The sequence below is a fragment of the Salmo salar genome, chromosome 06 (genome assembly GCF_965601325.2).
Source record: "Salmo salar chromosome 06, fSalSal1, whole genome shotgun sequence".
Lineage (NCBI taxonomy): Eukaryota > Metazoa > Chordata > Actinopteri > Salmoniformes > Salmonidae > Salmo > Salmo salar.
Window position 1 is genome coordinate 85,030,424 of NC_138296.1, and position 9,626 is coordinate 85,040,049.

At 40.5% G+C, this 9,626-nt stretch overlaps 1 non-coding gene across 1 annotated transcript; it reads left to right on the plus strand.

Annotated features, from left to right (window-relative positions):
* The first annotated feature begins 1,184 nt into the window (after positions 1 to 1,184).
* LOC106608172 (uncharacterized) lies at positions 1,185 to 9,325 on the plus strand. Its single transcript, XR_014392742.1, has 2 exons — positions 1,185 to 1,346; positions 3,901 to 9,325. It is a non-coding gene; the product is annotated as an uncharacterized LOC106608172 (transcript).
* Positions 9,326 to 9,626: the final 301 nt, after the last annotated feature.

Below are 9,626 nucleotides of genomic sequence, written 5' to 3' on the forward strand. Positions count from 1 at the left end.
CTCTGTCACTGTTTATGCAACTGTTATGACTGATTTGACTTCCAGCTCATTGCAAGTGTTCCACAGTGGTTAATAGTATGGCTTTGACCCCTTTAACTGTCAATGGGATAAATGGTATCTCAACAGAAGAACTGAAAGGAATTGGCTACATTTCAATGCTACTGTTTTGGATGGTAATACATATCTATTCTTCGGAAAATTATAGGAAAATGGTAGCCTGGATGCCGACCTGTCTTCGCTATCATGCCAAACATTTAGCTTGACAATGTCGTAGGCAAAAGCACAGATCTGGGACCAGGCTAGGAAAATGGTGCATGCATCACCCAAGGCATGCTTCTAAGATATTATATTCTATTGTCAGTGTGAACTTTCAGGAGTAAATCAGATTAGGCTACTGAATATTTTATATTGATGTCTCAACAACAACGGCAGGACTTGGGGACAGCCTTGCTCTGCATTTCTATAATTTATGAGATATAAGACTAAAAAGTTGAGCCTCCCTGTTAGATTGCTTTTCTTGTTTTTATATTATATTCCATGCTGTCACGATTGTCATAAGGAGTGGACCAAAACGCAGCGGGAAAATGTATACTCATCTTTTTTTATTTGAAGAAGGAAAAACAAAATAAACACGTATACAAAAACAAATGCCTCCAAACAGTCCCGTCAGGTGCAACAAACACTAAACAAGGAAATAACTACCCACAAACCCCCATAGAACAAACACCCCTATAAATAGGACCTTCAATCAGAGGCAACGAGAAGCAGCTGCCTCCAATTGAAGGACAACCCAATAAACACCACATAGAAATAGACCAACTAGAAATAACATAGAAATACACTAACATAGAACATAACCCAAACAACCCCGAAACACCCTAAACAAACACCCCCTGCCACTGGTCAGGACGTGACACATGCTAACCTTTTATGTTATATTCTATAGAATATTTAGAGTAGAAGAATATAATATTATCTTACATATTATGTTAATATTATGCTTAAAAATATATACAAATACCTACCATCAAATCGGACCCATAGCTCACCACGATTATTGCACACAATCAGATTTATCCGCGAATCTGATCATATTTACATTTTCTGAGCAATTCACCATGCATTCCGCAGTGGATTATAAACCTAGGAACCTAGAATTGCGATAACGTTTCCGCCCGTGCACTTATAATAGACGTCAGTTGAAGGCTTGTTTTGGAGAAAGTGAACGTTTTAGCATAACGTTAGCTAGATAGCAAGCTAAATGCTTATTTTGTCAAATAATAACAGTATTTGTTACTTAATAGCTTGTGGGGCGTGATTTAGCCATTTCTAAAGGTTGCCATAAGGTGAGTTGGCAGAAATTAATCGAATGAATTTTGTTTCATAGATACATTTGTGGGTAGCTAACGTTAGCTAGCTAGCTCTGTTTCAAAAGTAACCAGCCTCCCTTGTTGGCTAGCTAGCTAGCAAATGTTTGTAAAAATGTTATTCTATTGGATATTATTTGGTAACACTTCATTTTAAGGGGTCCTTATTACAGTGTAACTACTACTGTAACAAGCATTGTAACGTTAGTTGATTGTAATAACTCATAGGTACACTGTAATAACATCATGTAACTGTTGGTAATTGCAGTCTGTAATTACAGTGGTTTAACATCAAATAAGGGTTTATTTTCTTCTCAGCTGCATCCGGTTCAATAATAACCGTCATAAGGTCGTAATTGCTTGTGGACAGATGCGCTGCGTGTTGCGAGATTTAAACAATTGGAGGCTCAATAGGCTATAATTACCTACCCGTGAATGCGCACTCTTTAAAATCACCACTCAATGTTTTTGCTAGCACTTGCCCCCAAAAAGTGTACCATCTGGGTTAATTAACATGGTTGAGTTTACAAAAACAGATCAAATATAGATAGGTCAACCTCACTGACTGGGGTCTACCATACGGGTGTCATCCCAGATGGCGGCAGGTAGCCTAGTGGTTAGCCAGTAACTTAACGTTTGCTGGTTCGAATCCCCGAACAGACTATGTGAAAAATGTATCAATGTGCCTTTGAGCAAGGCACTTAACCCTGTAAGTCACGCAATATTATTTAAAATTATAATAAAAAAAAGAACTCATAATGAATGCATATGTTACCCATTATGATAAACCCATAAGTACCATACAGAGTACATGATATATCTGCATAAGTACAATGTATTTACAAGGTGCTACACAGGATTTTGCTTGTAAACATGAAGTGTATCTTGAGGGGCACTTGTAATTAACGTGTAATTATACACTGAGTGTACAAAACATTAGGAACACCTGCGCTTTTCATGAGTGACCAGGTCAGTCCAGGGTAAAGTTATTTATGTCACTTGTTAAATCCACTTCAATTAGTGTAGATCAAGGGGAGGAGACAGGTTAAAGAAGGATTTTTAAGCCTTGAGACAACATGCATTGTGTATGTGTGCCATTCAGAGGGTGAATGGGGAAGACAAAATATTTAAGTGCCTTTGAATGGGGTATGAGTATTGAGGCTGTTCTGAGGGCAAAAGGGAGTGCAACTCAATATTAGGAAGCTGTTCCTAATGTTCCTGACAACCTGGCCCTTATTTTAAGGCTTCTGGAAGTGCCATCCAAGTGGGAGGATAAACACACTGGTACACCACAGAGTACATGTAATATCTGTAGAAGTACAATGAAATTACTAGGTGTTACACAGGATCTAGCTAGTTAAAATGAAGTTCATCTTGGTGTACTTGTAATTATTGTGTACCTACAACAATAGGCTAGCTAGAAAATGCTAGCGAACTACCTATGTTAAATTGTCCAGCCGAATTCATGTATTCCAAAAAGCTAGAACAAATTGCATGGAAAACGTACTTTCTCTCTTCTGTATTGACGTTTTTTAACCTACAACACTTGTATCTTTTGCGGCAATCTTTCATGTCTGTATTTTGCACACTGACATTCTTCTTGACCCTGTTCTATGCGCACTGTATCAGCACATGTGGGCATGTTCGAGGTCGTTGTTATGTCGAGCGTGTTGCGCAGATGGACAGATCTTGCAATGATGCAGTATGTATAAATCATTGCGGTCTTGACATGATGCCTTAATTCCTGGGATAAATAAATAATTGCTCCAATGCATCCCATCCAAAAGTGAGAATGTTCCTCAACAGTGAAACCCTTGCAAGGTTACATGACAGAATAAGATTTTGCGTTATGACCATTTTAAGTTCATTCATAAACTATTATTCAACTAAGCTTAAAAGGCTTACAATTTGGCAAGCACAAATGACTATGTAACAACTTTAAACTTCACTTTTTATTAATGTGTCTAAAAATGTTTAATTGATGGTTAATAACCTTTTACCGCAGTGGGCTAAATCAGGGTCACATAGAGTGTTTCTTCATAGTCTTAAACGTACTGTGAAACAAAAGTATTCAGCTCACACACATGGTTATGGGCTTTAAAAAAAGAAGATGCCTGTAGCATGTCAGATATTTCTTTTGTGAACCCGTTTTTGCCATTGCGCCTGGGCATCAGAATCCAGAGCCCTTTATTGTAGAGTTGTGTCAATGAGGTGGTCGGTTTTCAATTGGCTAACCCTTATCATGTGGTTTGTACAGGCTGAAATATGGTGCGTTGGGATGCTATCGGAAACTTGAACATTGGTAACAAGCATGGTAACACTCATTTGTTTTTACACCCCTGTAATTACAGACTGCAGTTACCACCAGTTACATGTTTTTGTTACAGTGTAACTATGAATTATTACAATTAATTACATTACTTGTTACAGTGTAATGACATATGTAATTACACTGTAATAAGGACCCCTTAGTTTACATACTCTATAATACATAACAATATTTGTAAATGACTAAATGATTTGTTCACTACAGATGTTGTCCTCCCGTATTGGCAGCTGGGATGTGCCACGGCGGAACTAGAATGATGTTAGTAGACACAATGCTATCCAGGCAACATGGACCACAGGAGGCCTTTGGTGTTATGGAGAAGACGCCACAGGGCAGGAATTATCAGTGTGTCACATGCTTGAAATGTTTTTCCGCCCCATCCAAGCTACAGAGGCACATCCTTTCACACACAGGACAACGACCATTTGGGTGTCACCTCTGTGAAAAGGCATTTCGGCAACTAGCACACCTGAAACTCCATCTTAACACACATCTTTATCCAAAACGAACTGAACAGAAGAAGATGAATGTAAAGTCTAGCTTGCATCCAAGTGGATATGAAAATACCCCTCCATTAAAGCTAGACAACTCAAAAGCATGTTTGCAGACAGGCTCCTTGGACCCAGTCGGTGCAGAGGACACATTGGAGGTAGACATCAGGCCTACTGCACCTGTCCACATAATTGAGGAAAACTCTCTCTGTTCCTCTCGCTGTATCGCTGAACTATATCCCCCACACTCCGAGGTCGAAAGGTTTGAGAAGCAGCACACAGAAGAGGAGCCAATCAGGGACCACGATGACTGGAGTGAACCTGAGAAACAGACACTGGATGAGGATAGATCCTCCAGAGATGAAACAGTGGACAAACATACAAAAATAATTGAGAATTCAAACTCTCATAAATGCCCTGAGTGTTTTAAGTGCTTCAGCGCACCGTCCAAATTAAAGAGGCACTGCCTGATTCACACAGGCCAGAAACCATTTCAGTGCTACCTATGCCGTCGTGCTTTTAGGCAGCTGGCCCATCTTAAGGTACACTACAGCATTCACTCAGGGGTCGCCAAGTCTAGAAGTCTCAAATCTTTCTCTCAACCCCAGAGGTCAAAACCCTGGCCAAGGAACTATCCATGTAACATTTGTGGCAGGAGATTTAAACAGAAGAGACATTTGATAGTCCACCAGCGAACTCATCAAGATCCAGATACTGCTGTGCACCCTGATAAGTTAGATAATACGAGTAAGGCCTGCCTTCCAACTCACACTGACCATGCATCCCAAGTAGATTTCTCAAACTCTGAAAATGCTATAGTGTACAATACAGAGCTGAATGAAAAGAGTCAAATACATGTTGTTGAAGGTTTAGACAGCTTATCTGAAGAATGGCATAACAGTGCAAAGCATGCGTCACAGGACATTGACCTCACTCGCTCCTCAGACAGAAACAATAAGCCATCTGTGTCTAATCGCACTGACCGTACAAACACAGGTAAGGTAAGGGAAAATCAGTGCATGCTGTGCCTAAAGAAGTTTGACTATCCCTCCAAACTCTCCCGACATCTATTGGTCCACATGGACATCAAGCCATTCGGATGCACCGTCTGTAGTAAGTCTTTCAGACAGCTCTGCCACTTACAGAATCACATGAAGGCTCACCACGTAAAAAGCGACAATGTTTTGAAAAGTGTAGAAGATGCTCCCGACCAACCAGGGGTTATTCTATTAAAGGACGAGTCTGTTTCTGAGATGAGGAGAAATCAAAGTGAACATTTAGACCAAGTTTCTCAACCTCAGGAAGGCAGCAGAGACATCAGTGATGTTGGTTGTTTTCTAAGCCAGTATGTTCTACCTGTCAGACCTACCTTAAGTCATTGCTCCACTGACAGTCTCTACAACTATGGTGCTCAACAACCTACATGGAACCCCAGTAGGAAGCTGCTACCTGGATTGGACTGTGATACAGTAAACAGGAAGTCTGCAGCGGAGCCTGTGTCTCTCAGACAAGGACATAACACAGACTACACAAATACCAGTGATGTGTTTGAAAGCACACCAACACACCAATCACTGGTAGGCATATCTAAACAAAGGAGTTGCATCTTTCAAAACAAACCCACAATCCATGGCAGAGGGCGTTATTGTTGCCCAATTTGTTCAAAGCGCTTTGATGCTCCATCCAAGCTACAGCGGCATTCCCTGATCCATACAGGACAGAGGTCCTATCAGTGCCCCACTTGTCTCAAGACATTTAGACAAAAAGCTCATCTGAAGGTGCACCAGTCTGTTCATGAACAAAGGAAAGAGGCTAAACCCTCTACTAGTCATAGTGAAGACCGAGAGACCAAGTCTTTCTCAAGACCAAAAAGGACCCCATCTTCAAATGAAAAGGACATAGTCTTCTGTAATAGGAGTCAGAAGACAACACGTGACAGTGATGTCTCTGCTGTCCTTCCAACTCAATCCGACTGCCCCCTGACAAACAACGACAACAGCCCACCACCGCCTTCTGTTGCACCTAGGAAATTGGGGGGGTACCAGTGCATGGCCTGTCTAAAGAAGTTTGACTATCCTTCTAAACTCTCCCGACATCTATTGGTCCACATGGGCATCAAGCCTTTCAGATGTGCCGTCTGTAGTAAGTCCTTCAGACAGCTCTGCCACCTACAGTCTCACATGAAGGTCCACAATAGTAAGACCACACTGCATGAGGATGGTCAACAGAGGAACATTAACTTGGCTCAACTGGACAACATTCCCCCTGAGGCTGGGGTTGTTTCGGAGGGACACATCTTTGCAGCAAGTCTTCATCCAGATGAACCAGGCCCAAGTCAAACTTTTGGAAATAACATACAAAATAGTAATGGTGGTGAATCCTTATCTCACTACTGTTCAACAGAAAGCACGAACCAATCAACAGAAATCATCAGAAAGAATGAAACAACCCCAACCCCTGAACAGTCAGAAGACATAAAAAGCATGAAGTCAGAAAATAACTGCCTAGTGGAGCAGAAATGTATCTCGCCTCCTCAACTGACAAAGAGCACTTGGAATATTGCTGAAGAGAAACATGTGGACAAGTTTCCCTCGGATGAATATTATGGACAGCAAAACCACCCCCTGATTCCCAACTGGTTAAACCCCTATCCATATCACCAAGAAACCGCAAATAACAAACAGACATATCCAATTGCTACCCACCGTCTTCCTTACCTGGAGGAACCAGGACCCAGCCACAGTGACCAACCGGAAATACCAGTTGATGTGAATCACAAGTTAAATCTGTATCAATGCCCTTTAGAATCTCCTAGCACTAATTCACAATATGGAGCTAAAGAGGAGGAAAGGTTGGAGGTTGGGCTTAGGTCAGAGTTTAATGTTACATACAAGTCGGAACCTCCCAACGACCTTCACGGCTGCCCAGACTGTAGTCAGTGTTTTACCACCAAGGGGAAACTGAATCATCACAGGTGTTCTCCAAGACATTCAGCTGAAGAGAGGCAGGCGAGCTCATATCGGTGTGCTATCTGCTTCAAAAGCTTCGAGGCTCCCTCGAAATTGAAAAGACACTATGTTATCCACACAGGCCAGAGGCCGTTTCAGTGTACCGTGTGTGGAAAGTCTTTCACCCAGGCAGGCCATTTGAAGACACACCTGCAAACCCACAGGTAAAAGACTTGGGACATTCACCTACTTACGGTATAACGACTCTAATCACAGTTCTCCACACACTCGTATCTTACTTATATTTACCATTCTCCTCTACTCTCCAACATTAGCTTTTTGAACTGCAGAATATACCTTTTTATTATGTATATTTTTCTGCCTTTCTATTCTGTCTTATTTTCTTGAAGTGGCTTTTATAGATGGTGTTATATGGTTTAATGACTTTGTACTATACAGTAATGTACGTGTGGTGTATTAATTGGTTTCAACAATCTGCCTATTTACAGTGTGATATTGCATGTTTGTGTTGCCTGCATTATGAATATGTAAATATGACAGCAGTCGGTACTTCTGTTTCACACACAAAGTATACACTAATGCAAATGTGTCTTTATTGCAACACTCTGGCTGGCCATGGCATTATGGTGCTAGTTGGTTATAGCTAAAACAATATACATTTTGGGTAGGTCTTGTTATTGGAACTGAGATAGGCATTATTTATTTTGAGATGGTAGGATCAACGCCATCAGATAACTTGGGAAGTCGTTTCATTGTGGCTTGCAGTACCACCTGTTCACACAAGATGGCATCATGTCTATGTGTTTTGGTTGGTTGAGATGCGGTTGGGGGGACACTTCAGTGTGAAATAAACTCTTTTTTTACATGGTACATTTTCTGTTTGACATTTAGATAGAAAATCATACTGATTTATGAATGTGTACTCATTTGAAGTGTTCGAACTGTCTTTAATCCTGATGTAAAGGTTCTGAAAAATGTTGAGGATCTTAAAGAGTAGACTACCTAAGCTGGCAGGCCATGACAAGATAAAAAGCTCATTGACCTGTTAGGGATTTGTGGAGTACGGATTACGGGGATGATTTCCCCCTAAAACCATTCAAGATTCAAGCTGTTTCTTCTTTAACCCTCCTGCTGTGTTCTGGTCGAATTGGACCGATTTACAAGTTTTCTCTGAAAAATGTAGCTCATTTAATCTGTTTGTCATATAAGGTTCCATGACTTTGTCCACACAGGGCATCTGAACACACAAAATACATTTTGATGATTTTCATTACATTTTGGGTGTTTTATTTACCTTTTGTACACCTGTGATGTTACCAGTCATTGACCGGTCATTAGAAATGAATGTATGACACTACAATTAGTGTATAAAACTGAGCTCAGTCACATGCCCATTCATCAGATGGATACACTTCCTCTCCCAGACCCCCACATGCATGTGTGTTTGAGCACACACACACACACCTCACTCCCTATTCTTGGCTTCCATGGCAACCCCCACGGGAACCTTTCCCCAATAGAATCTTTCCACCACGGGAACCACACCTGTTGGCATTCTCACAAACAATCGCTACATTGTTTCCATAATATATAGAACTTTTCTAGCAGCTCTGGTATATAAAGCTTTTTTGAGGCCTTGCTCACAATTCATTCTGTGGCAGCACAATGACCAAACGATATACTGTATGTGAGGCTCTTGATCATATCTTTGATCATGACACTGGTGAGGAGGAGAGAGTCCTTGTTTAACTTTGACACAAAGTAGTCTGTGATAAATAGCACAATATGTTTCATCTGAGTATTTGTTATAGTCAAATTAATCCATACATTATGCTTTTTTTAAACTCAAAAACGAGTTGTATGTGCTCAAGTCAATGAGGCCTACAGGCCATACATAGCAAATAGAAGTTCAAAACTTGTAATGTTCACAAGAACCTATGTTGATAAAAAGATCTAACACAACATTAGGTGAAAATATATGTATTATTATGGATTTATAATCAGCTATAATGGGGCGGTCATTTTGGACCGGGAACACAGAATGAATTAACATGAAACGAACACAACAGGAGGGTTAAGAGTTTCACAAGATGTTATATTATGTTAAGTATATTATATTGTATGCAGTTCTACTGTATATGCAAATAAATCATAGAAGTTTTATCCAAATGTGTTACAGCAGTTCATTGATGTAAGGATAAATCAATATTGCTTGTGCGGGAGTTTTTGAATGTAAAACAAAGTGTAAGGGATCTTCTTCATTGTTTGCACTCCCTGCCATCATGCAATGGGGATGTGGGGAGGGATTGGGAGAGGGATTCATTTCTGTCATTTTGTACATCTAAATGAAAGTCTCCTCCCTAAATGAAAAATGTTGGTCTTTACTGAGGCACCCCACAAAAAACAAAATCCTAATTTTATTAATGGATCAGGTCAGATATTTTTGGGAGTTACCTGTCCACGTAAAAAT